This window comes from Felis catus, chromosome E2, assembly GCF_018350175.1.
Source record: "Felis catus isolate Fca126 chromosome E2, F.catus_Fca126_mat1.0, whole genome shotgun sequence".
NCBI classification, from domain to species: domain Eukaryota; kingdom Metazoa; phylum Chordata; class Mammalia; order Carnivora; family Felidae; genus Felis; species Felis catus.
Window position 1 is genome coordinate 58146003 of NC_058382.1, and position 24294 is coordinate 58170296.

The 24294-nt window shown below is 64.0% G+C and overlaps 1 protein-coding gene and 1 long non-coding RNA gene across 6 annotated transcripts in view; one reads left to right on the plus strand and one right to left on the minus strand.

Moving 5' to 3' along the window:
* GSE1 (Gse1 coiled-coil protein) overlaps window positions 1-24294 on the plus strand; it is a 390912-nt gene that overhangs the window by 191925 nt on the left and 174693 nt on the right. The window lies entirely within an intron of this gene.
* LOC109494979 lies at window positions 606-8980 on the minus strand. 2 transcript variants are annotated; one of them, XR_006590599.1, is made up of 4 exons: window positions 6769-8980; window positions 6092-6497; window positions 3983-4023; window positions 606-1960 (listed from the first exon to the last, which is right to left on the minus strand). It is a non-coding gene; the product is annotated as an uncharacterized LOC109494979 (long non-coding RNA). The 2 variants fall into 2 exon arrangements; XR_002738477.2 differs by having other exon boundaries at window positions 6092-8980.

Sequence of the window (24294 nt, forward strand, 5' to 3'; positions counted from 1 at the left end):
GCCTGCTTCTCTGATCCAAGCACCTGCCGGTCCCCCTCCCCCTCCCCCCCCCCCCATCTTGATCTTGATCCTTTGGGGCATCAGAGCTGGAAATTGGCCCCCGGAGGGGATGGGTGTGGGGTCTTCCCCCTGGCTCCCCTCTGACACCTGGCCTTGACTCTGAACCCGCCTCCCCAGAGCTCCCCATAGCGGCCTCGCCTTCCCCCCACCCCCTGAGCCCAGGGCAGGAGCCGGCTGCCTGGCACCCCCCAAGCGCCCAGAACCCAGAGGGCGTCGGGCCCCCTGGTCCCCCAGCCACCCACGCACCCTCTCCTGACAGCTTTATCAAGCCTCCAGCCTTTCCAGCCCCATTGTTCCTGACATCTGTTTCGGTAAGTGATTAATTGCAATTAGCGAACGGTTTGAAAGCCGGGAAGAATGCTCAGCAGAAAGCCCATCAAGATTAATGAGTGGCTGGGTTGTCAGGAGGGGGCATTGTAGACGCACCGCCGCAGCGGGACCTGGGGGAGTCGCTGTCCTCCGCCCGGCAGGTGCCGGGAAGCAACGTGGAGGCGACGCCCCCACGCTCCACGCCCCCTACCTGCCCCCACAGCCCTCCTCCCCGATAAACGACCACTAGATGATTTCTCATCAAAATGCATGAATTACCCACTAATAGGCTATTAATAAAGCCCTTAGAGTGTCATAAGATTAGGTTCTGAGCATGCAGAATGGATTGCAGTGCTTCCAGAACATTCTGCCATTGGCTGGCGCGGGAGCGCGCCCAGAGAGGGGAGGCGGGGGGCAGGGTCGCCTGCCCATGGCCCTTCCACCACCCGTGACATCACCAGTGGGGCCCAGCGAAGGGAAATCGCCCTTGAGGTAGGAATGCTCAGCTGCGCTCACCTCCCGTGGGTAGAGACCGCTTCGGCCGGGTGTGGCCCGCTGACCGCGCCCTCCGCCGTCTCGCAGCCTCCTGGCGCCCGAGCCGCGCGTCTCAGGCGGTGGTTGGCACGCGAGCACGCCCCGCGCAGGCCTCGCCCTCGTGTCCGTGTGCTGGGGCGCGTGCACACGCGTGTTGTCGCGTACCTCGCTTACAGTGGCGGGCGCCACGCCACCTCTGCGGTTACCCCTTCTGTGCACGGCCACGGCCCCCAGATCCCTTCTCTGCCCGTTTCTAAGGATCGTAGTTGTTCATCGAGGGACACGTATGTGTTGGGTGTTTTACAGGCATTGTCTGCGACGCTGTAGACGGGGAAACTGAGGCTGGGACCGTTTAAGCAGCAGGCCCCAGACACAGAGCGACAGAGTCGGGGCTGTCTCACTGGAGATTGAGCCTGGAAGTCCGGAGTCGTCACCCTGTGCATGGAAGGGCCTCTTGTTTTTGTTTCTTTCTAGTAGGCTCCGTGCCCAACACAGGGCTTGAACTCTTGACCCTGAGATTGAGAGTCACGGGCTCTACCAACTGAGCCAGCCAGGCGCCCTCGAAGGTCCTCATTGTTTACCTTGTGCTTTTTCAGGTGTCCTTTGGGGCCTAGGTGGTGATAAATCTCCCTCTCCCAGAGACTCTTCTGGGGACATTGGAAGGGGGCCTGGAGATTCTGGGGGATTCAGAGCTCAGACTCCGGTATCGACCCAGGCAGATGCTGTTACTGAGCATGAACTGCAAGAGGGCAGGAAGTAATCGGGCCCGTGTGGGTTAAATACACCCCCGGCTTCGCCTATAGGCGCCATTTCCTTTTCATTTAGTCTCCCAAAACCTGAATGAGGCAGCCCTTAGGCCCATTTTACAGACAAGGAAACTGAGGCTGTGGGAGGCCAAGTCACCTGGGACAGGTCACCAGACATAAACGGAGGACTGTGATTTGATCGCGCTCAGGTCTGTCTGATCTCAACCCCTGGGTTCCTTGGGTGGATGTTGGATGGACGGACGGATGGATGGTTGATGTTGGACGGATGTTGAGTGGATGTTGTTTGGTGACTAAATGGAAGAAAAGAAAACACTGGCTCTATGAGGGAAGGAAGAGCCATTCTTCCCATCTCCCTGGTGAGAAGGGATGAGGTGAGCACAAGTTCCGTAGGGTTGCGGCCCAACCCCTCACCGTACCAGGGAAGGAACTGGCTCTCAGAAACAGGAAGGGACTTGCGGCCGCCCCGGGTCTGTCAACAGCAGATTTTGAGCGTGGCCTCATCCCTATAACATAACATCTGCCCACGCTGGGAGTCGCGTAAGGGTGTGTGCTCAGACGTCACCCAGTGGCACCAGGTCACGTTCCACCTTCAGGTTGTGGGGCTCCAAGGCCCAAGACCTCGGTGTTCCCCAGCTGCCCCAAAGAGGCAGGGGCGGGGGCTGCAGGGCCCTGAATCTCAGGGATATGTTTTGGAAATTTATTTAGTTTCTGGTGGCTTCCCCCCCCCCCCCAGGCCTTACCTGGATTGGGGTTAGCCCAGGGTTAGTGGGGAGGGGGGTGCGTTTGAAAGGTTGTGCCCTCTCTACCCTCTAACCCCACCCCTCCTCTGGGCTTCAGCAAGCATCCCTTGAAGGTAGCAGCAACTCAGTTCTGCAGGGGTTTTTCTTATCCTGATTTTACTGATAGGGAAACCACTCCGGGAGCGGGAGCTCAAGACCCTGGCCTCAGGACACACAGCTGATAACTGGCTCAACCAGATGCCTGCCCGGAGTTCTGGCTGGGGCATCAGCTCAGTCATTAACACTCTAGTGCGATTTTGTCAGCCTGAGCCTATCCCTGGGGTATTTACAGCTCCAGCTTGCTGTGGAGGGGAGGCATGAAAGCCGCTGGTGTGGGGGTGAGCCTGGGGCGGGGGTGGTTAACCTTTCCGGTTTCTGGGCAATCCCTTGTCTGGGCCCAGCCGCTGGGCCTCACTCACAGGTCCCGGGAGAGAGTCCCTCTCCTCTTGAACCGGGGCGAGAGCTGAAACTCTGGGTCCAGAGGGTTAAGGCGCGGACGGGGCAGCCCGGAGGGAGAAGGCTCTGACCTCCCGGGGAGTCCCCGGAGCCAGCTCCCGCCCCAGCCCGGCCAGCTGGGCGCGCGGCCCAAGCCCGGGAGGGCCCGTGGGCGCCGGCTTCGCCGCCGGAGGGGCGGGTCGGCGGCCTGGAGGGAGCCCCGCTGGCCGGGCGCCCTGGTTCCTGGGCAGGGACCCCACGCCGCGGCCTTCCCCGGGTGGGAGCCCGCCGCCGCCGCAGCCGTCCGCGGCGGGCGATCGGGGCCGGAGGGGCCATTGCGGGGGGGGGTGGGGTGGGGGGGTGGGGGGGGAGCTGGAGCGGACCCCGAGCCCATCAATAAGGGACATCTGCTTTAAGAGGTGGGGACAGGGAGGGGGAAGGTTACTGCCGGGGTCGCGCAGCCCCCGGCAACCCCCCGTACCTCCCCGGCGACTTTTGGCCTCGGAGCAGATGGCGGGGGCGGGGGGCGCGGGCGCGGGCGCAGACGGCCGGCCTCACGTGTTACCCCACCCACGAAATCCCAGGGGGGAGGGGAGCGAGGAAGCAGCCGCCTCCCCTCCCCCCTCCGGGGCCATCTGATCTTTCTCCCAGCGGACGCCTCCGCCCGCCCCCGAGGAGGCGCCTGGGGTCACAGAGGCCCCCTGCCCGCCCTCCAAACGATCCCCCGCCCCCAGAGGAAGTGGGGGGATGGGCGGGGAGAGCCCGAGGGGACCTTTTTACATGTAAATATGAGAACTGGCCTCCTGGAAAGGCTTTTTCCCTCCTCATTTTTATTTCGAGAAAGCCTGATGTTGCCAAGCCCGGGGCCTCCTGCTGGACCAGGAGGCTGCCGTCTGGTGCTAGGAAGGAGAAATGAGGAAATAATGCCATCTAGGGAGCCGGCACCCACACCCCCCCCCCCAGAGGAGGGAGCTATATGTTTGCACAACCGGGTGGGCTCCACCCAGGAAGGGGGCGAGAGGGGGCAGGCCCTGAGGCCTGTTAGAAATCTGAGCCTAGGAGGGGAATCTGGGTTGGGCTCCCAAAGCTTCTACTCACTGCCTGCCGTCCGGGACTCCGTCTGGCCTCAGTTTCCCCACCTGTAAAGCAAATGTGCTCTTGGTACACCTTTCTTCCGGCTGTGGGGGGTCAAGGCGCCGGGCGGGATGTCCCTGAGGCCGGATCCCAACCCCTAGGGCCCTAGGATGTTTGTCTAGTGACTGTGCCGTCTCTGGGCTGGGATCCATCCCCAGATGCTTTAGCTGTGTGGTGTCGGGCAAGTCGCTGAGCCTCTCTGGGCCTCCAGCTTCCCGGATCGTAACAGTACTCACTCCCCTCACGCCGCAACAAATGATAAGCACCCTTCGTTATTTTCGTTACCGCTCAGTGTCTGCTTCCCTGAAGCTGTCCCAGGCTTGGGGAAGGGAGGTCTGTGCTCCGCATCCTGGAGGCTGCCGACCTCTGTCTGTGTCTCTGCTTGAATCGGACCCTGTGTTTGTGCCTCTGCCGCCCCCATCGGACCGAGCTCCTACTCGACACCCCCCTCTTTTCTACACTCCCTACAAGGCGTCTAACACATAGTAGGCACTTTATATAAACTTTGTGGAATGAGTGAATGAATGAGTGAACGAATGAATCCACGCATCTGACGTGAGGGGCTGCGAGCCCGGCCTGAGGGACCCTCGTGTTTGAGGGCCTCCTGGGCCTTTGCTCCTCTTGTGCAAAGTAGGGAGTGTGTTCTCCAGGGTGGGAGAGCAAGGAGGAGGGGCTGCGTCCTTGCCCAGTCCTGTGGGAACCCCCAGGCCCGCGCCGGAGCCTCCATGGAGGGCAGCTGTCCTCCACGGAGGTGGTGGCCCTGTTCATCGAACCCTCCCGAGACCCTCAGAGGTAGGTGCCAGCGTCCGCTTTCGCGGATGGGCAAACTGAGGCCCAGAACGGCCAAATCACTTGCCCAGGCTCTCACAGCTAGAAAGGAGAGGGCAGAACAGAAACTAAACAGCTCCTGAGCTTACGTGTCCAGAATGCGGCGGGCATTCTCAGGGAGCGTCTGTGAAGTTGGTGACAAGACAGGGGGCCGAGCTCACAGAGCTGCGCCCAGGTCCGCGGGCGCCGAGGTCGTGTGCAGAGATGAAGGCCCAGAACCGGCCGGTGCGGGCAGCTGCTCCGGGCCCCCCAGCGTGGCCTCTGGCCTGCCCTCCACGCGGGCCACCTGGACAGGTGTTGGCCTGCGCCCCTGACCCGGGCCCTCCCCGTGCAGCGGGGCCAGCCGGGATCACCCGCAGGCCCAGGGCAGCATTGCACCTCCCCGACCTCCCAGCTGGCCCCTGGAGACCCCCTGGCCTGGGCTGTCAGGGGTCACTGGCAGCCAGTCTGTCTGCAGGCCCCAGGGGCTGTGCCCTCCCCAGCCCTGCTCCCTCACCCGGTCCTGACCTGGACGGTGATTTATGTGGTGGCTGCAAAAGGCCACTTGAGGTGGGGCCTGGGGACAGGGGCCGGGACAGCCAGGAGGCGCCAAGGCTGACGGTGGAGGCCTGCCCCGTGACCCCGGGTGGCTGTGGGGACAGCAGCCCTGTGCAGCCTCCCCTGGGCACCACGGGGCCTTGACTCCCGCCATCTGGCTCTCCCGGTCCCGGAGGCGGGGAGCGCCCCCCATCACTGGCTCAAATGGCCGAGCGGCAGGAGGGGGAGAGACAGATGGCAGTGTGCCTGGAGAGGTAGAGGGTAGAATGCGTTCAGAAGCACTTGCAAGGGGGAGGGTGCGCCCCCGCCCCCACCAGGCGCCAGGCTGAGGCGCTTTGGAATTCTGGGCCTGTGTCAGTGGGGGGCAGGGTTCTGATGAGCCTGGGGGTCCGGACTTGCCGGATGAAGCCTCCGCATCCCAGCACAGACACGGGTGAGCGTCCACACGCGTGCACGGGGACGGCCACACCTCCATACACAGGCACACAGGCACACGTTTGCAATACACGCAGACAACGGCAGCTTCCCGTAACAGGTGGAATAAAATCCCAACTCCTTATGACACCTTAAATGCCTGGTGTGGTCCGGCAGCTCCAGTGCCCCCCCCCCCCAGCTACCCCCACAAGGAGCCCCTGCTGCAACCCCACCGACGGCTTGTTCCAGCCTGAACAGAATATCTCGTTTCTGCCTCAGGGCCTTTGCACTTACCGTTCTAATAGTCTGGTGCTCCCTTTCCCCTAGAGAGTCTTTGGTTGCTGAAGTTGTGTCGCTTAATTGTCTGGTTGTTTACTTTCTGGCTCCCCCAGCTCAGCATCAGCCCCATGCAGGCAGGCCTTCTGCCATATTCTCTGGGGCCCGGAAGAACCCGGTGCACGTGCGCAGTAGATGGTTGATAAATGTTTGTTGAGCGAATGCATAAAGGGTGTTGTGATGGACTCATTGGCCAGTTCAGAGCCGCCGGTGCGTTAGGAAGCAGGAGGTTGAACCTGACTGTGGAGGTAAACTGAGGCTGGCTGTGTGTAGCCAAGGATTCGTCCAGAATTTCAGGAGAGGGGTGTCTGTTCTCCCATCAGGGCTCGCCCTAAATCCAGGGCGATCGCGTCTCCAGACCCATCTGCAAAGACCGTATCTCCAAATAAAGTCCCCTTCTGAGGTTCCACGTGGATGTAATTTGGGGGGGGACGCTATTCAACCCTGCGTGGCCCCCATTCCCTTCTCCGCCTGCTGCTGCCTGCCACATGAGGGGCCCGGGGGCGGCCACCCTGCCCGCTGAGAAGACTTGACATCTCTCGAAGAGGGGAGGTCCAGCTTCCACCCTGGGGGCCAAGGACAGGTCTCCCGGTGTGGCCCCCAGCAGGCTGAGGTGAAAAGGGGCTCCTTATTACCTGTCCCCACTCCACCAGGGGAAAGCTGCAGCCAGAGCCTGGAACTCTCCGGTCCCCGCTGTCCTGCGCAAAGACAGTCCGGTCTGCTGTGACCAGACCATGCTGCAGATGGTCAATGAGGACTGTGTAGCTCTCGGCCAAGCCATGGCCTGGGGCGCGTCACACGGGTCCCAGTCCTGGCCCCAGCTGTGTGACCTGCGGTCCGTTTCTTGACCTCTCTGTGCTGCTTTCCGATCTGAAACATAAAGATGGTGGGGGAGAGGACTATCGAAGGAGGAAGTGTGTGTACTTAGATCTGGGTCCGGCCCGAGGTAACGTTTACGTCGGAGTTAGGTGTTGTTACGATGGGCACAAACTGAAGCACCCTGGCAAAAAAAAAGAACAAAGCTACAGACAGAGGTGTAGGACGGACGAGGAGGCGAGTGTTAACAATGTAGCCGGGCCGAGCGCAGCTGCCCTCCCGGCCCCCGTTTTGTGACCACGGGAGAGGCTGGGGCGGTAGGAGCCCCAGTGCTGCGAACCAGCCCGGCGAAAAAGTGTGCAGCCGGGTGACCTTGTGGCGGTTCCCAGCCTCTCTGAGCCACAGCTTCTGCCACGGGGGTGGCTGCGCCCACCTGTGTGCCTTGTGGCACCCAGAAATGACACAGAGGCTTGGAGCGCCTATCTGGAAGCGGGGCAGGCCGGTTCGGGGCGGCAGGGAGGGGCGTTCCAGGCAACCGGAAGGGCCTAGGTCTCCCGAGGTGGCTGGAAAGGACTTTGGGAAGGCCGGAGCCCTGAACCCCGTAGGGGAGACCACAGAGACGCCTGGAAGGATGCTCAGTGCCTTTTCCAGATGCAGCCCCTCGTCCGGTCCGGCAGCATCCCTAAGGTGCGTGCTGTAGGAGGCCTGGTGAGTCTGGTTTCCTTGGAGAGCAGACACCGGGCCAGCCGGGAGGACCTGGGGTGGCAGGGTGTTCTGGTCGTTGCTCTGTTTCCTGGGCCGCAGCCCAAAGGGCAAAGGTCATGGCTCACAGTGCCACGGTGGCCCCTGGACCTCTGCAGGCTGCGGGGTGGGGGTGGGGCAAAACTTTCAGCCCCTACACACACGTGTGCACACACACACATGTACAGAGATTGTGCACACAGAGACCGATATGCACACACGCACGCAGACACGTACGTGCGCACACGGAGACGGGTCATGTGCGGAGACACGCGCGTGAACGCGCACGGGCACGCACGCGCGCTGCAGCTGGGGCCCCGGGCTGGTGGAAAAGCTGGCTTCTCGACATAAACCTGTGGCAGCTGGAAGGACTGTGGAAGGCACCCGGCCTCAGGCCCGACCTCCCGTCCAGCCAGGGGGACCTCCCGCCCCTCCCTGTCGCCCCGGCCTCCGCGTGGGTGTCGATACCTGCGTCCCTCCCGCGGGCTTTCTTTCCGGGACCCGGTCTCCGGAGGCCCCGCCGGACGTCAGCCTGCAGGGGTCTGGGGCGGCTCCTGATTCCTGGGGCTCCCCCACCCCCCCCACTCCCTGCACGCCAGGAGGCTGCACGGTGCCGTCTTTTCCGCACGCCTGGCCCTTGATCTTCCCTGGCTTTATCTTCCCGCCTGCATCGCCGTGGGCGCCCCACGGGGCCCCTTGCTCTGAGCCGCCTGGGCCGCGCGTTCGCACCCGGCCCTCCGCTCCCCCGCGGGGCTCTCTCCGCTCCGGGGAGCACCTGCCTCCTCGGGTCATTGGGGGCTCCGCACCGGGTGTGGTGGGCGCGGCTGTGAGCACCGTGGAGGGGGCCACCAGCTCCGCGGGAGGGGGCCGGGCGCGGGGGCAGCGCGTGAGCGCTGAGCGGGAGAGGGACACGGGACCCCGCGTGCCCGGGGGGGCCCCCGCTCGCGGCCCTGCACAGGTGCAGGCCCAGATTCTGTTGAGCTAAGCTTTGCGTGGCGGGCGGCTGGCAGTGAGCTGCTGAGCCTTCCAAAGGTAGCAGCCATCTGCACCGTGATAAAAAGCCCCGAGGATGATAAATAGACAAGTCGCACTTTTATTGGATTGCAGTTCGGGACCAGCCACTTTGGGTTTGGCACTGTGTTAACGACAGATTTCTGCTTCCCTTGCAAGGCCTGGCCTCGCGGGGAGAGCGCCAGCAGCAGCGGCCTCCTCCTGGCGGGAGGGAGAGCTCCCCCTACCCCCTGGCCCTGGGCGGCTGGCCTGCCCCCCCTCCCCGCCCCCCCCAGTCCCCCTCCCCGCCCCTGTGGGTTTCTGCCGGGGGCCCACCTCACGGCCCCTGGGGTCAGGCCCAGCGAGGGGTTCACATCCCAGCCCTGACGCCTGCCGGCTGTGTGTCCTCGGCAGACCAGCTAACCTCTCTGTGCCCCATCTGTGAAATGGGCAAACACCGGCATGCACCAAACAGTCTTGGGAGGCTCTGTGAGTAATGGCTGCGTGCGTAGCATTTGGAAGAGCGCCTGGAGTACATACGGTGAGCGTTATGTAAATATTAGCTGCGGGTATCCGTGCCACCAGCATATCATTATCGTTGGGGTTCTTGCTTCCAGAGAGCCTGGCCCGGCCCTGGCATCGCACCGCAGGGGGCCGGGTGGGGTCAGGTCAGGGAAGGGGGGGCTCATTCCCGGGAGGACCCCCGCTCTCCCAGGATGCCGAGCCCCCCCCCCCACTCCGTGCATCCGTGCACTCGTAGAGTAAAGGCTCTGGGAGGCAGTTGAGGTGCTCTGTGCCTCAGTTTCTCCAGGGGTCGAGAGAGGACAGTATCAGAAGTTCCCGCACAGTGTCGGTGACGGGCGTCAGTGGGATGGTCCGCGGTAACCTCAGGGGCCGGCGCCTGGCGCCCAGTAGGTAGGCGTCAACGGCGGCTCCTGGCGTGGGCGGGGTTTGGGATACTGGGGTGCCGGGGCGTCGGGGCAGGAATGAGAAGGGCACAAGGGCTGGCCCAGGGCAGGGCGCCTCACAGACGGCCACCAGTGGGTTTGCAGCACATGGGGGGCCAGGACCTGCCGTGTGCCCGGCCCTGGGGGCCGAAAGCTCAACCTGGGAGATGCGTGGACGGGACAGATGGAAGGTGGGACGGGGAGGTGGGGCACGTCAGCTGGCGATTCAGCCCGGGTTGCCTTGTCTGTGTCCCCGGGGCCCCTCCCGGGCCGGTCCTGCAGCTCTGCCTCCCGGCCTCTGCTGTCTGCACCTGACCTTCTTTTCTCTTCACCTTTCCCCCACCCTCAGCCCCTTCCGGAGCCCAGAGCCATGCTCCTCGGTGCCCCCGACGACGTCAGGTGCTCTGTGTGCATGCCGCGCGCCCCACCGGGCTTCTGTTTTCGGCCAGGACGCGAGCCGGCACTCCGGGTTCTGACCCTGAGTGCGCCCCCAAGGCCCTGGACCCTCTCAGTGTCCAGGGAGCCAGGCCAGGCTCACCGGGCCTGCTCTCCGCCCAGACTTTAGTGGACGACACGGTGGCAGTGTGCAGTCTGCCTCCACTCCCTTCGTGGCCCGGGGTCCCCAGCATGCGTCTTCCCCCCAAGAGGATTCTCCCTTCGGCCATCAGCAGCCGGGGCATTCCAGCATGCGGTGAGAGATGCCTCCAGAAGGGGGCCCGGCCCGCGTGAGTGAGTGGTGGCCAGCAGCTTGGGCTGCCGAGTTCAGATCCCGGCCTCACCCCTTGACCTTGGGGAGGCAACCTCTAGAGACCTTGGCTTTCCAATCTGGAAAGTGGGGCTGCTCCACGAACCGGCCACACGGGATGTGGGGGTGCTCGGGGACATGCCAGGCGTTTCCCCCCCTCCGCGGGGCAGACACCTGCCTCGGCCTGTCTCCCCGTTTCAACTTCACCGTGACCCCGCGGGTTGGCCGTCTTCCTGCTTCCCAGATGGGGCGAGCGAAGCTTTGCAGGGCTTAGAGCTTTTTCAGCATCTCCTGGTTAGCAAGCCGCAGGGAAGGGACGGAAACGCCATTTCCCCGCCCCCCAGGCCGCGGGTGAGTGCGGAAATGCTCCCGAGACGCAGCGAGCCAGGATTTTAGGTGTGAGGCCCGCCCACGGGGTGCCTTCCCAGGCACAGCTCTGAGACGCCGTGTACCCAGCCAGGACTCAGCCTGGTCAGCAAACTTCCAGAGAGAGGCCTCACCTGCTGTCACATACGCCCTCACGGCCAGGCTGCCGTGCTCTCTCCTGGTGGGGCCGACGCAGGGAGCAGCCGCCGGAACCAGGGGCCTGCTCTGTCTCCACCCTGGGGACCTGAGTGCAAGCCTTCGCGGCTGGCAAGCGAGGGCAGGGCAGCCTGGCGGCTAGCGACGCCGACTCCGCAGCCCGGCTCTCCTTCTGGAGCTGGCTCTGGGCCCCGTCACTCGTCCCTGGCCCGTCACCCTCTTTAGAAAAGGACGTACAGACCTCAAAAGCCAGATAAGAGCCATTCGGGTCCGAGCGTCTCCACCCCACTGTGCATTCGGACTGCCCGGGGAGCTCTGGAAGCGCGGCTGGGCCCAACCTCAGGGATCCCGCGGCGAGCTTCTGGGTCTTTCCGTAAGGTCCGCAGATGACTCCAGCGCGCAGGGAGGAGAACCCCTGACCTTCAGGAGCCTGTGCTCTGTATTTATTTTTGTGTGTATGTGTGTGTGTACGTTTATTTATTTTTGAGAGACAGAGAGCAGGGAAGGGGCAGAGAGAGAGGGGGACACAGAATCCGAGGCGGGCTCCAGGCTCTGAGCCGTCAGCCCAGAGCCCGACGCGGGGCTCGAACCCACGGACCGTGAGATCATGACCCGAGCCGAAGTTGGGCGCTCAACGGTCTGAGCCCCCCCCAGGGGCCCCAGGAGCCTGGGCTTTTTAAATAACTGTCGCGTTTTTGAAAGGTGGCATGTCAGATGCACGGAGAGACCGACCGCAAGGGAGGAAGGGAGGGAGCATTTATTGAGCGCCTGCCGTGTACCAGGAAGTACTCCAGGTGCCCGACGCATGCCCGCGTTCACCCCGGTGGACGTGAGCCCCAGAAGAAGGAGGGGGGGGGCAGATGTACCCCTTGCCTTCTGGTGCCTTCCAAAACGAGCGACCCCCGACCTGTGGCCGTTTCTTCCCCCTCGCTCCCGCTCACTGGTCTGGTGCCTCCTCCTCCTCCCTCCGTCCGCTGAGTTCATCAGACTGGCGGGGGTGGGGGGGGAAGGGGGGGTGGGGGGGACCGCGGGCCGCCCCCCACCCCCTGCCCCTGCAGCCCCGGGCAGGAAACCACCAACGTGCTTGCGGGAGAGGCAGGCACAGCTGTCGCTAACAGGTGAGCCCTTCCCGAGCCGCGCTTCTCCCAGGGCCTCCTGGAGACATCCGTAATGAAGTGCAGCTGTGAACTCCGGTTTTGGGTCAGAAAGGCAATTTCTCATCTCTCCCCGCAGCAACGGCGTCGAAAATCCGGGAGCTGTGCGCCTCCTCCCCGCCCCCCCCCCCCCCCGGCGCCCGGCGCCGCCGCCCCCCGGCCCTCGCCCACCGAAGCGGGGGCTCAGGAGGCGGGCGTCAATAATGACGCTGTCAGAGGCAGGTGGCCCGGGTGCGGAGGGAGCGGGCTCGCGGGGCCGGCGAGGCGGGGGTAGAGGAGCAGCTGGCCGGGGTGCTCTGGGAGGCGGGGAGGCTGCTTTCCTCTCGTTTTAATTGGTCTTTGTGACTCTAACGGCAGGCCCGATTCACCTAGTGGCAGCGTGTGGGCTCGGGGCTCCTGCCGCGCTCCGCATCTGAGGCATTCACGAGGCGCCAGGCAGCTGTTCTGGCCTAACCGACGTTTCTGGATGGTGCCGGGCCTGGAAGGGCCTGGAAAAACAAAGCCGGGGGTGTCTGGGGGAAAGGCAGGGCCCTCGCGGGGACGGGGGGGCCCGTGGCCGGGGCGACGCAGCCCGGGGGAGCCCCGGCTTCCGGATCGGGGCCTGTCACGCCGCCTGGGGCACAGGGTCACCCGAGGAGCCGGGTTCCGTCAGGCCCAGAGGAGCCCAGGAGCGCTCGCCAAGTACAATCGATGAAATAGGAGCTCCCCACGCCTCGGGTGGGGGGGGGGTGGGCAGAGCTGATAGAGCTCCGGGACCTCGTTTTCCGGCCAGCTAACCGTCCCCTCGGTGAGCACAGGGCTCCCCAGAGGAGGCAGCCCGACCGTCACGGTGCTTGCGGACGGGAGCTCTGGGCCAGCACGCCTGGCTTTGCATCGCTGTGTGACCTTAGAGAGGTGGCTTGACTTCTCTGTTCCGGCTCCCCGTGAAACGGAGAGCCTGGGTGAGAAGAGTCACTTCGTGCATCTGAGGACGACGACGTTCCGTCGTGTTCCTTGGCAGCCTGTCCCCTGTCCCCGGTTCCTGCCAGCACAGATCTGTTTTCTGTCCCTCTGGCCTTGCCTTTAAGATGTCACGCGGTCGGAAGCGTTCCGTGCAGAGACCTTCACGTCTGGTGGCCTTGGCTTAGGCGTCGGGATCCGCCCGGCGGGCGTGAGAGCATCGGGGTTGCCGAGGGGCATTTGGTGGCGTGGACGCACCACGAGGGGTCTGTCCGTTAGCCCAGCGGTGGACATTAGGGTGTTTGCTTTGGGCCTGTCTTAGTCCCTCGCGCTGCTGTAGCGAAACACCAGGCACCGGGCAGGCTCAGCAGCCTTAGCGGCAGATGCCGACAGAGCCGGGAGGCGGGGATCAGACTCTGCGCTGGGTGAGGGTCTACTTCTGCTCGCAGACGGGTGTCCCCTGTGGCTTGTGTCCTCTTGTGTCTCTCTCTCTGTTTCTGAGGACCCCGATCCTATCAGGGGGCCCCACCCCCGTGACCTCCTCGAAAGTACTCACCTCCCAAAGGCCCCACCTCCGAATACCATTGCGCTGGGACTCGGGGTTCAACAGATGCCTAATGGTGGGGCCGGGGGGGGGGGCGGGAGGTCACGGACGTTCAGTCGACAACAGCAACTCACAAGGATCCCGTGCAGTCTGTGGCATCGCTGTCCCCCTGGTGACACGGAAGCCCAGGGTCACGCCGCCAGCCTCCCCCCTGTCTCGTGTGCCCTAAGCAGGAGGGGCCCGCGCCCCACGACCTGTTGTCTCCCAGCGCTGGGTCCGACCTTGGCTGAAGATGCCTCTTTGTCCCTGCCGGAGACTCGCGGCCAGCGCAAATAATTGGATTTTAATAAAACGGACGGGAGTGTGGAAGCAGTTCGCCACCCTGGCCTGAGCTGAGGCCCCGCAATTAAACTGATTATGTCTTGGGAGTCAAGCTGTCTGACTCTGCATCCCTAATTTGGCGCTGCCCGGGGCCCTGCCAGCACGCTTGTTTATTTATTTACCCAACTTTCACGAGCCGGGACATGCCAACGGGGCCGGGGTAATTAACCGGGGTGGTGAGCCGGGGCCGGGCCCTGTGTGTTCCCACTCCGGCCACCCACCTCTCCCCTGCCTCCAGAGCCCCTGGCCCAGAGGCTTGGGGGAATCACCACAACACTCCAATGACACTGAGGCCGGGCCCCCTCCCTCCCCCAGGGCTCTGATTCGGTCGATTTGGGACTGTGGCCGGGCCCCTGGGATTGTCAGATCTCCCCCAGGTGAGTGTGACTGGCAGCCCCTGGCCTGTCGGACATGGATGCTTCTAGAATCCCAGAGTGGGTGCTGCCTCCTTCCCTGGACTCACCCGGCTCCCGTGGGCACAGGCTGTTCCCACGCGAAAGCCTGTGGTTGTCTCCTCCTTAGGGCTCACGGAATCCTGGAGAAGGATCCGCGCACAGGGACCCTCAGGGTACACGTTGCAGAGAAAAACATCTGGTGGGTGGGACTCTGGGTCTTTTCCGGGCAGCGTGTTGGCGTTTTCTCTCCCCGTGTAGTTTGTTAACAAACATTTATTAAGCACCTCCTTTCTGCCAGATGACCCCTCGCTGCGGGGGGGGGGGGGTGGAGACCTCTGCATTGGTGGGGGGCGGGGGGGGGCTGCTCCCTGCCTCCACTCCCACCCTGCCACCCTGTGGGCACCACGAGTTGTAGCTGGAGACCTTGCCCGCCCTGGGAGTGTGTTTGGCAGTATTTGCCCCCTTGCCTCTGTGTCTCAGGCTCCGTGCCCCCCAAGAGGTGCCCCAACATTGCTGGCTTTGTCCCGGGCAGCCCGGCGTGGGCACAGACCTCCTCTATTAAAGGGGGGGTGCTGGGCTGCCAACCACAGAGCACTCTCTCAGTTCCCACCGTGGATGAAGGTTCCAGATTTTGGCATCGGCACGGCTGGGCTGACGAGGTGGTGAAGGGAGCCGTTATGGGGAGCTCTGCAGTGTGACTGCCCCAGGCAAGGGGACCCCGAGCAGCGGGCAGAGCCCTCTGCCCCTCTTCCCTTCCCACAGCGCCTCCTCCCAGGGCTGTGCAGAGTGTTCAGGGAGCGGACACAGGGTGAGGGCTCGGCTCTGGGTGCAGGCTGCGTCAGGGGCTTGATGAGCATGATTAATTGGGAATGGGAGGCTGCAGGGAGACCCGGCACCAGCCACGCAGGAGTGGGGGCTGTGGAGCCGCTCGGTGAGCGCCGGGCCCCCTTAATTAGGGGGAGTCGGGGGGTGGGGCAGGCCCCATCAGGTGGTGACCCAAGGGGCCCGGGAAGGGAAGGGGTGGCCCTCGCCTTTCCTGTGAGTGACCCCGCCCCATGCCCTTCTCCCCCCTGCCTCCCTTTGCAGGAGGAGGTCACACCCCACCCTGGTCTAGGAAGACTGCCCCCCAGACGCACACGTGACTGGGGAAACCCATAGGGCCAGCCCCACCTGCCTGGTGCCCCTCTCCAAAGCCCTCTTGCCCCTCAGAAACCCTCACGGTGGCCCTAGGCCCCTAGTCTGAAGCCTGGAAGCCCTTGCGGGCAGCTCGCAGCTGAGTCCTGCCACCTGCCCCTGTCCGGGGCTGAAACGCTCTTCCTTCCCAGGGGCCCCCGAGAGTCAGGCCCTGCCCCGTGCACGTCACAAACACCTATGAACTTCATCCTCCCCGGAACCGTGGCAGAAGGTGCTTGTGGTGGTCCCATTTTCCAGATCAGGAAGCGGACCCCGAGAGAGGCTGACGATTTGCCTGGGGACACAGTCTTGCCAGGTGACAGAGCCGAGACTGGAGACTGGAACCTGGGTGTCTGCTTGCCCTCGGGCCACGGCTCCTCCCAGCCGGGTCTAGAGGAGGCTGACATCTCGTTGAGTGAACACGGTCCTGGCCCTGAGGTCGGGGAGGAGATGGGCTCTTTCCTGCCGTGTGTGTGTGCACGCGCGTGCGTGTGTGCAAGGACTCAAGGCAGCCCCGTGGCCTAAGACTAGTGCGGTGTCTGTGGGTAGGGACGATGCCGCTGGTGAGCACACAGCCCTCGGTTCCCCTCCCGGAGACACCCTGGGGCAGGCTGTGCTCTCAAAAGGAGACTCGGCCACCCCACCATTCACCACGTGAGGACAGGGTCCTGCTCCCGCTGAATCACCGTGAACGCCTCCCGCGGCTTCCGCAGCCTTCTCTCCAGAAGACTGCCAGTTGGGCTCTAAGACATCTTCCGATAAATGAGTCTCAGAAGTCGGTGTCCTGGGCTTCCTGCCAGCCCGGGGTGGCTGGGGAGGGGAGCCAGCGGGTTCTGCCTCCCCTGCTTTCTGCTGTCCCCAAGAAAGGCAGCTGGGATGGTAGGGCCAAGAGGCAGGCAGGGCGGGGAGAGGAGGGACAGGGTGGTGTGAGGCTCATCTGGAAAAGGTCAAGCCCCCAGAATGGGCCAGGGTGGGGGGGTGGGTAGGGGGGCAGTGCGTCGCCATCCCGAACGCAGAAGCGGGGGCCCCGGGCCAGCCCGCCCCGAGAGGTCTGTTCCCACGTGAAGACCGGTGCTTGTCTCGTCCTTATGGGTTCAGGGAATCCTGGGGAAGGATCTGAGCACAGGGGCCCTCAGCTGCAGGCCAGGATCTCTCCCTCGCGGCTCTGAAATGTGCCAATAGCCAGGCTCGGGCAGTCCCAAGTTCTCGGCCTGTGGGGGCAGGGTGAGGCAGGGACGGGCTTCCCTCCTAGGGGCCCCCATGCGGGCAAGGCGGTGAGGTCCTCAGGCCACAGGAACGAGACGCAGGGTGATTCGACCTCAGCCCCCAGGCGTCCAGCGTTAGCACGGCTGGACAGGGGGACAGAGGCGGGGCCGAGGGAGCTGCCCTGAGCGCAGGGAAGGTGACCAAGTCTCGGTGCTACCCCCTAGCTTCCCAAGAACAACAGACTAGCGACTGGCATTTCCGATGCACGAACTCGCTGGGCACCCCGCCCCATTCTGAACGACAGATGAGGAAACTCCAGACCCTGTGTCCAAGCGAGGTGTGCTCGGTTTGCCTGGGTCCTCTTAGTCCTGTGTTCTCAGGCCCTGGGGGGCTCTGGAGGCTTCTGGAAGCGACCTCACCCGGCCCTGCTTGGCTGGAGGTTTCTGCACTCATTCACCCTGAACATGGCATTGGGCCCAAGTCAGGGGGCAGGCAGAGTATATATGCGGGATAAAGGGATTTGGCAGTAGGTGGTCAGGATCTGGGAAGCCGCAGGCCTTTCCCAGAGCGCCATGACCAGCCCATACAGGTCCTTTATGACTCTTCCTTGAGGCAGACAGAACCCGCGCTAGGTGTGTGTTGATGAGCAGAGTCAGGGTGGGGTTTCAGCTCCCGTTTGCCATCTCACCTAGGTGCTGTTGTGCAGTGGACAACTTGGACAACTGTGCTTGGCCACCCTGCTCCCAGGGCTCCCGTTGGGTCCCATTACAACCCCGCCCCCACTTGGTTGTTAGGGGTTCAGAACACCAACCCAGTACCACCCAGGAGATTCTTCACCCTAGGAAGAGCGGCGCGCTCATTGCCACTGCCCCGCTTGGTCTCTTTTGCCCGTGTGTTATATATCTCGCCATGTGCCGGGCTGAGCGAGTGTTTACCGTCCTCTCCAGATGAGGGCACTTTGCCCAAGCTCACACAGTGAGCTGATGGCACAGTTGGAGCCTACGCTCGGGTCTCCTCCCAGGAGCTTGTCAAGAGTTCCCACCAGGGAGCGGCCCCCACAGTTCTCCACATCGTGTCCTCTTCCCTTTGGGATGAAGAAGAGGGGCTTCCAGGACCTCCCACAGGACACACCGCCCCCGCTTCCTGGCCACGTGGCCGGCTTTCCCCACAACTGCTCCTCGGGGATACACAAGGACGCCCCCTCTCGCTGTCAGCAGGGCGAGGACGCCGTCGGTGGGGGGGGGGGGGCCCACCCTGGCCGCTGGGAGTTCTCCCTGAGCTTGGGGAAGGAGCCAGCTGCACCCAGCCCGAATCCCTGGACCAGAGGAGATACAGATCATCTCGCCTGAAACGCCAAGCATGTTCAAGGCCAGACAGGCTGGCCAGGGAGAGCCTGCGTCCCTAATCCTCACAGCCGCTTCTGTCCGTCTTGGCCGCACGTCGGAACCACCTGAAATCCAGAAATACTGCCGGTTGGGGCCCATCCCCCGAGATCGTGATGTCACGGGGTCAGGGATGGGGCCCCAGCCTGGAGTTTTACAAACTCCCCAGGTGACTGGCATGTCTGGGAGAGATGAGAACCACGCTCACACCGATACGTTATATAGGTACCTGTCCACACGGGAGGGACACCAGACTACACCTGAAACTGAATCGTTTGCTCCAAGAACCCCCCCCCCCCCGATGAAATGCAGTGCAGTTCGGTGAAGCCCCGCATGGAGTTTGCCAAGGCAGAGGAGCAGAGCAGAGGACAGGGGACCTGGGATGAGTGGGGGAAGTCCTCTCTGGAGCATTGAGACATGGGACACACACATGGGCAGCCACGGTCCTGCAGGCCTGAACTTTCAGAAGGATGTGGGCAAACCCAGGAACATTCCGGGACCTGGGACTGTGATGGGGAACGAGTGGAGGAAACCAGGGTGGGGTGGCGGTGGGGGGAGAGTCTGCTGGAGGGTGGGAATGGGCTGCAAGGTAGGTACCAGGTTCGCACCTGGAGGGGGCTGGGGAGGGGCTGGCCCAGGGGCGGGAGTTGAGGGGATTTCAGCTCAGCTGGAGCAAACAGTCCTGAAGGAGCAGCCCCAGCTTGAGCCGGCCTCCTGGGAAGGAGGGTTTCCAGGGTGGAAGGGAGACCCAGCCGTCCTCCGGGAGCCTGTCTGAGGCAAGGGCCAAGCTGGGCTTTCTTGGGATAGTGTTTGCCTGCGCCTGGGCCTGGCTTGGCCCGGGTTCCTCCCACCTGGGCCCTGCAGAGATCTGGGGCTGGATGATTCCGTGCGGGTGGCATCTGCGGAGCGCTCTGCCCCCTTCTTGGCATCTGCCTCGGGCGGCATCTGCAGACCTTGCCAAGTATGGGGGGGGGGAGGGGGCGGGACCATCCCCTGCCCCCGCTGAGAATCACCGCCTAGAACAATGGCTGCCCTCGGGAACCCCCTGGGTGCTTTCACGCTGCCTGGGTCCACGCCCAGAGGTTGATGTCATGGGTCTGGGTGAGGCCCAGACAACCCGGGGGGCTAGGGGTGGGGTGGGTTCAGATTGCCCCAGGTGGTTCTAATAGGCGGCAATCTTCGAGACCCCCAGGGACAGCTTTGTGTCTCCAACTTGAGTCAGAAGAATCACCTGGGCGATGGCTCCAAAGAATGCGTCCCGGTTTAATTGGAAGCACCTGGAATTCTCAGGCGCAGGCGAGTGTGGGAAACGCCGAGCCCCTGGCGGCGTGAGGCTCCAGGAGGCTGAGCCGAAAGGCCTTGGCCGGCCGGCCACGCTAGGACCTCGTGTGCCTCCCGCTGCGTTTCCTCCCCCCCTCCCCCCTCCTTTTCCAGCCGGGGTCTGGGCCTCCTGCTCACCTCCCCCACCTTCTCCTCCCCAGTGACATTATCCCAGTCCCCCCGCCCCTGCGCCAGCCCCTGCGAGCCCGCCGGCAGCCGGCCCCTCCTCCCTCCTCTCCTCCCAGCCGGTGGCTCTCAGCGCCGGCTTGATTTAGTAGGCGTTGGAGGAGAAAGGCAGCTTGAAGAGTCACTAAGAGCCCCGATGCTCGCCAGCACTTATCTGGAAAGGAGAGGCCGGCAGCCCCAGGGAGGGAACTGGGGCGTAAGAACGCACCTCTCCGTCGGGGAGGGGGCGTGGCAATCCCGCCGCCGTCCCGGCTCTCCTCAGGGTCACGGGCACCCCAGGCTGCAAGCACCCCTACCCCAGCGGGCGCCCGGGGGGGGGGTGCTCCCCCTCCCTCCACACCCCTGGAGGGGGCAGAAGCTGCCCCTGCAGTCGCCTCCTGCGGGTGGGGCTCAACTCCTTGCAGCCCCAGGTCGGGGAGCTCAGAGACCTTGGGTGGGGAGCGGGGTCCTGTGGCGGCCGGCCGGCGAGTGGAGGGCGGAGGAGGGCCCCCCCACCCCTAGCCTTTTGGTGGTTTGACCGCCCTCCTCTCCTGGTGTCCGTCCCCCCCCCCTCTCCCTGATGAAAAATACAAAAGGAAAATGCGCCAGTGCCCAGGTCTGGGGAGCCCCAGCCCGCGGGATGGAGAAATGAAAAGCGGCCCCAATTAGAGGCTTTGGTTCTGCAAACTTGATGCTCGGCACTTGAACTGTCACGGCGGAGCCTTAATTAGCAGCGGCGGGGGAGAGGTCAGGAACAACTCAGCAGTCTTGACAAGCGCGTTATCAAGTGCAGGGGAGCGGGGGCTGCCCGGGGAGCGGGCGGGGCCGCCGGGCGGGGGGAGGACGGCGGGGGCGCCGCGGCGCGCGGGAGGTGGCGGGGAGGAGGCGCGCGGCCCGGCCGAGCGCGAAGGGAATAAGATGGTGGCCGCGAGGCGGCCGCGCGGCCACGGCGGGTGGTGCGCGAAGCCTCCGGCGAGGGCGCGCGGGCGGCGCGGGGCGCTCCCGGGGGCGGCGTGACGGGCTGCTCGGGCCCTCCCTGGCGACGCGGCACCACCCCCGGGTCCCCGCGGCAAGCAGGGCGCACGGCGGGCGGACGCCCCCGGCTGCTCCTGAGTCCCCCTCCCCTCCTCCCCCCGGTTCCCCGTTCCCTTCTGGGGACACCCCCGGCTGTCCCGTGACCCCCGATCCCCTGTACGGCCCCCGGCGCGCAGCGGGCGGAAGGAGCGCGCGGCGCGCTTGGGCGCCCCCCCCCCCCACCCCTTGGTGACCCCCAGCGCCCACGCCCCCGGCTATGCCGGGAAGCCGCTCCTAGAGTGCCCCGCGGCCCCGGCGGGGGGCAGCACACCATGCTCGGCGCGAAGACCTGGTCGAACCTGCTGGAGAGCCTCAGTAAGTGACGGGCTTGCCGCCCGCGGAAGGGGGCGGGGGGGGGGGGGCGGGATGGAACTTTCTGGGGCGCGCCGCCCACCCCGCCTGGCCCCGTGACCCCGGATTACCTCCGGGTTCGTGCACGTGCTTCCCCAGGGACGCCTCCCGCCGCCGCCTCATCCTGTCCATTCGGAAAAGAAGCCAATCGATTTATTTTTTAAAGTAGAAAAGCCCCATCTGCTCGCCTGTCTGGCCCGTCCGGGGCCTGGGGAATGAGAAGCGTGGAGAATCCCCAGATTTTGTCCAGGCGGGGTCGCAGGGCTGCCCTGGGGCCTGCGTTATCCGGCTAGTTAGCGAGCTGGGCCCCTTTGTGCCTCCAGGAAACCGGATCCAGGGGCAAATTACGGTGTGGGGGTGTGGGGGTGTGCCCCCCCCCCGCTGTGTTTTATCACAACCTGCCCTCTTTCCAAGCTGTAGTAGGCTCACCCTGGGCCCATGTCAGCCCTCTGAGTGGGCGAACTTTCTCACGGTGTCAAGGCTGTGACCTCGAATGATTGGTCGCCGGCTAGGTGGCAAGAGGTTTTGGAGAGGGTTTAGCAGGATTCGGACGCCCAGGGGGCACCCCTGCAAGCTGATTAAGTGTGAACGTGGCGTTGGGCAGGCAGCCCCCAGCCCCCAGGCCCTTGGCTCCAGCCAAGGGCTGGCGTTGGAGGGTGATGGAGAGAAGGCAGCGGTGGCCAGAAACGCGGGTTACCCAGGTTCCTTCAGGTGGGGTGACCGAGTGGGTGGGATGATGACATCAGCTCAGCTCCCCCCGCCCCTGTGAAAGAAAGGTTAGGCACCTTGACCTCCAGGTGCCCCCCGCCCACGGCCTTCTCGGCTAGGTGGGCCAGGCTGGGGAGAAGGGAGTGGCCAGTGGAACCTGCCAGGCCCCAGGTGCCTCTCCTGCTCTCCGCCCAGCCCCTGGCTCACCCTGCTGGGGTCTCCCGGGCCCCCTCCTCCCTCCCCGCCCTGCGTCTCTCTGTGCCTCTTTGAACTGCAGCTTTTAAAGCTTTTTGCCTTTTGAAAACTCGGGGGGGAGGAATCGCTTGCGGAGAGGTCGCGAACAGTTGATGATTATAGTCCAGCGGGTAGAAAGAGCTTAAAACAAATCCCCGTCCATCAGATGTCGGCTTAGGTGGTTCCCAGTGCTCTCCTGGGGGGTGTCGGGGTGGGGGCTGCAGCTTAGACCCTCTTAGTGTTTGATCGGCACTCCTCTCCGCTGGCCCTTCCTCCTGGGCCCCGTGGGGCCTCAGACGCCCCAGAAGGCCCCCGGCCCGGTCACTCAGCACCTCCAGAACCTCAGTTTCCCTAGGCGGCCCCGGGAGGACGATTCCGAGGGTGTGCGCTGCCCGGGGACGGTCGAACCGCAGGCTTCCCACACCCGTGTCAGCCGGTCTCTTTGGAACTGCGAGGGTTTTACCTGGTTCCTGGAGCCCGACTGTGGTGGGGTGGTGCTGGCAGAAGGAGGCTGCGTGAGGAAGGCTGGGTCGGCCCCTTGCTGAACTCCAGCAGGGTCTCCCTTGGTGCCGGCGGCGCCAGGCCTCACGGCAGGAGGTCTTACTGTTGCAGGTGGGGGAACTGAGGCTCAGAGAGGTTCAGCTCACCACTCAGGGTCACACAGCTGGTGAGGCGGTAAGGGGAGAGGTGATGGTGGCCCCGGGCAGTTCTGCCCCAGGACCACGTCCCCGGGCCAACCACGCACGGCCAGAGAGATCAGTCCCCTACTCTATCGCAAACGGACGCCATCTGTCAGGTCTGCAGTGAGGGCTGCTTGTGGCCGGCCCCCTGCCCACCATTCAGAGTCTCTCTCCAGCCCCCTAGACCCTGTGTGTGGCTGTGGCTTGGCCATTTCTGTCTCTTAGTGCCGTTGGCCGCTGGGGAGGCTCAGAGCATAACGGCGGAGCGCCAGACCCCGGAGAGCCTGTTCTCGTACCCCCTCCTTGCTGTCTGACTTGGGGCAGGTGACCTAACCTCTCTGTGCTGCAGTCTGCAGCTGGAGCAGGCGCTGTGGTTCTCCCCTCCTGGAAACAAATGCATCAACCCAATTAGAAAGGGCACCTGCAGGCTGTCGGGTTCGTAAATGTCAACGGATGTTAACTGTTTCTTCCACCTGGAAAGGACGTGGGGTTGGGATCATCCAGTCTACAAGGGGCCGGGCTCGGGGGGGGGGGGGGGGGCGGTCATTGTGGGTTGCAGCGAGAGGCTGGGGGAAGCCGGCACACGGCCTTGGTTGTTGAGTCCTTCCCAGAGCAGGCAGGGGCCTGGGGCACCCCCAGAGGGCCGGCAGGGGCCCTTTCCCCTCGCTGCCAGTGCTGATGGGCGCAGACCAGGCTCCTCCCCTGAGACTTTGCAGCCTCAGAGGGCCTGATGGTGGATCCTGGCAGCCGTGGGAGGTGGGGATGGTGTTTGTAAACCCTTCCGAGAGGGGCTGGTGACAGCCTCCCCGCCATCGAGGAAGACTCAGTGGGGGATGGGATCATTTGTGCTTTTGTCTTTCAGTAAGTAAACCAGACAATCAGCTTCCAGGTTCGCAAATACGTTTTGCTTTATTTGGGGTGGGAATCTCTGGAGACCCTCAGCCGGGAAAGGAAGAGGCAAATGAAGGAAGCGGGACTGAGCAGGTGGTTTAATCTCCAGTCCCGGGCTCAGCACAGGCTGCGGCAGCCGGGTGGGAATGCCAGGCCCTCGTCAGTTAGCCTGGGGCTCCTGCCGGGTCTGTCAGTTAGGAGTGCCAGTCTGGAGCCCGATGGCTGGGGTTCCGTTCCTGGATCTGCCTTCCTGGCTGTGTGTCTTTGGGCAAGGTGCTCAACCTCTCTGGGTCACAGTTTCTTCTTCGACCAAAGGAGATGATAACGGCACCCGTCCCGGTCCAGGTAGGTAGGGCCGCACGACAGATCGTCCTCACGTAGCGGCATAACAGCATGTGGTTTGCTCGTGAGTCTGGGGTACGGCTAGCCGCTGTCTCTCTCGGGTTGCCTGTGGCCGCAGTGACATGGAAGGTGCTGGGCTTCCCCCCTGGCCTTTCTCCGCTCCCCCGCCAACTAGTAAACATTAATGCTCCTCAGAGCCGGGTCCCAGAGAAACTCTTGGCGTCTTAAGTGACCTGGGGGACAGGGCAGAGGAGAGCGTGTGGGAGGGTCTGCTCACCTGCTCCGTGTTAGGATTCTCTCTCTGCCCTTCCCTTTGTTTTTAGTGACCTTTGACCTTTAAAGTCTGCTCTTTACCCCCCCCCCCCTCCCGTCTCTGGCCTTCGAGTGCCGCTGTCTACCTTGAAAGCCTTGACCGAGGGGCCCTCATCACCTCTGTGGTCTCTGATGTGTGTACGTTTAGG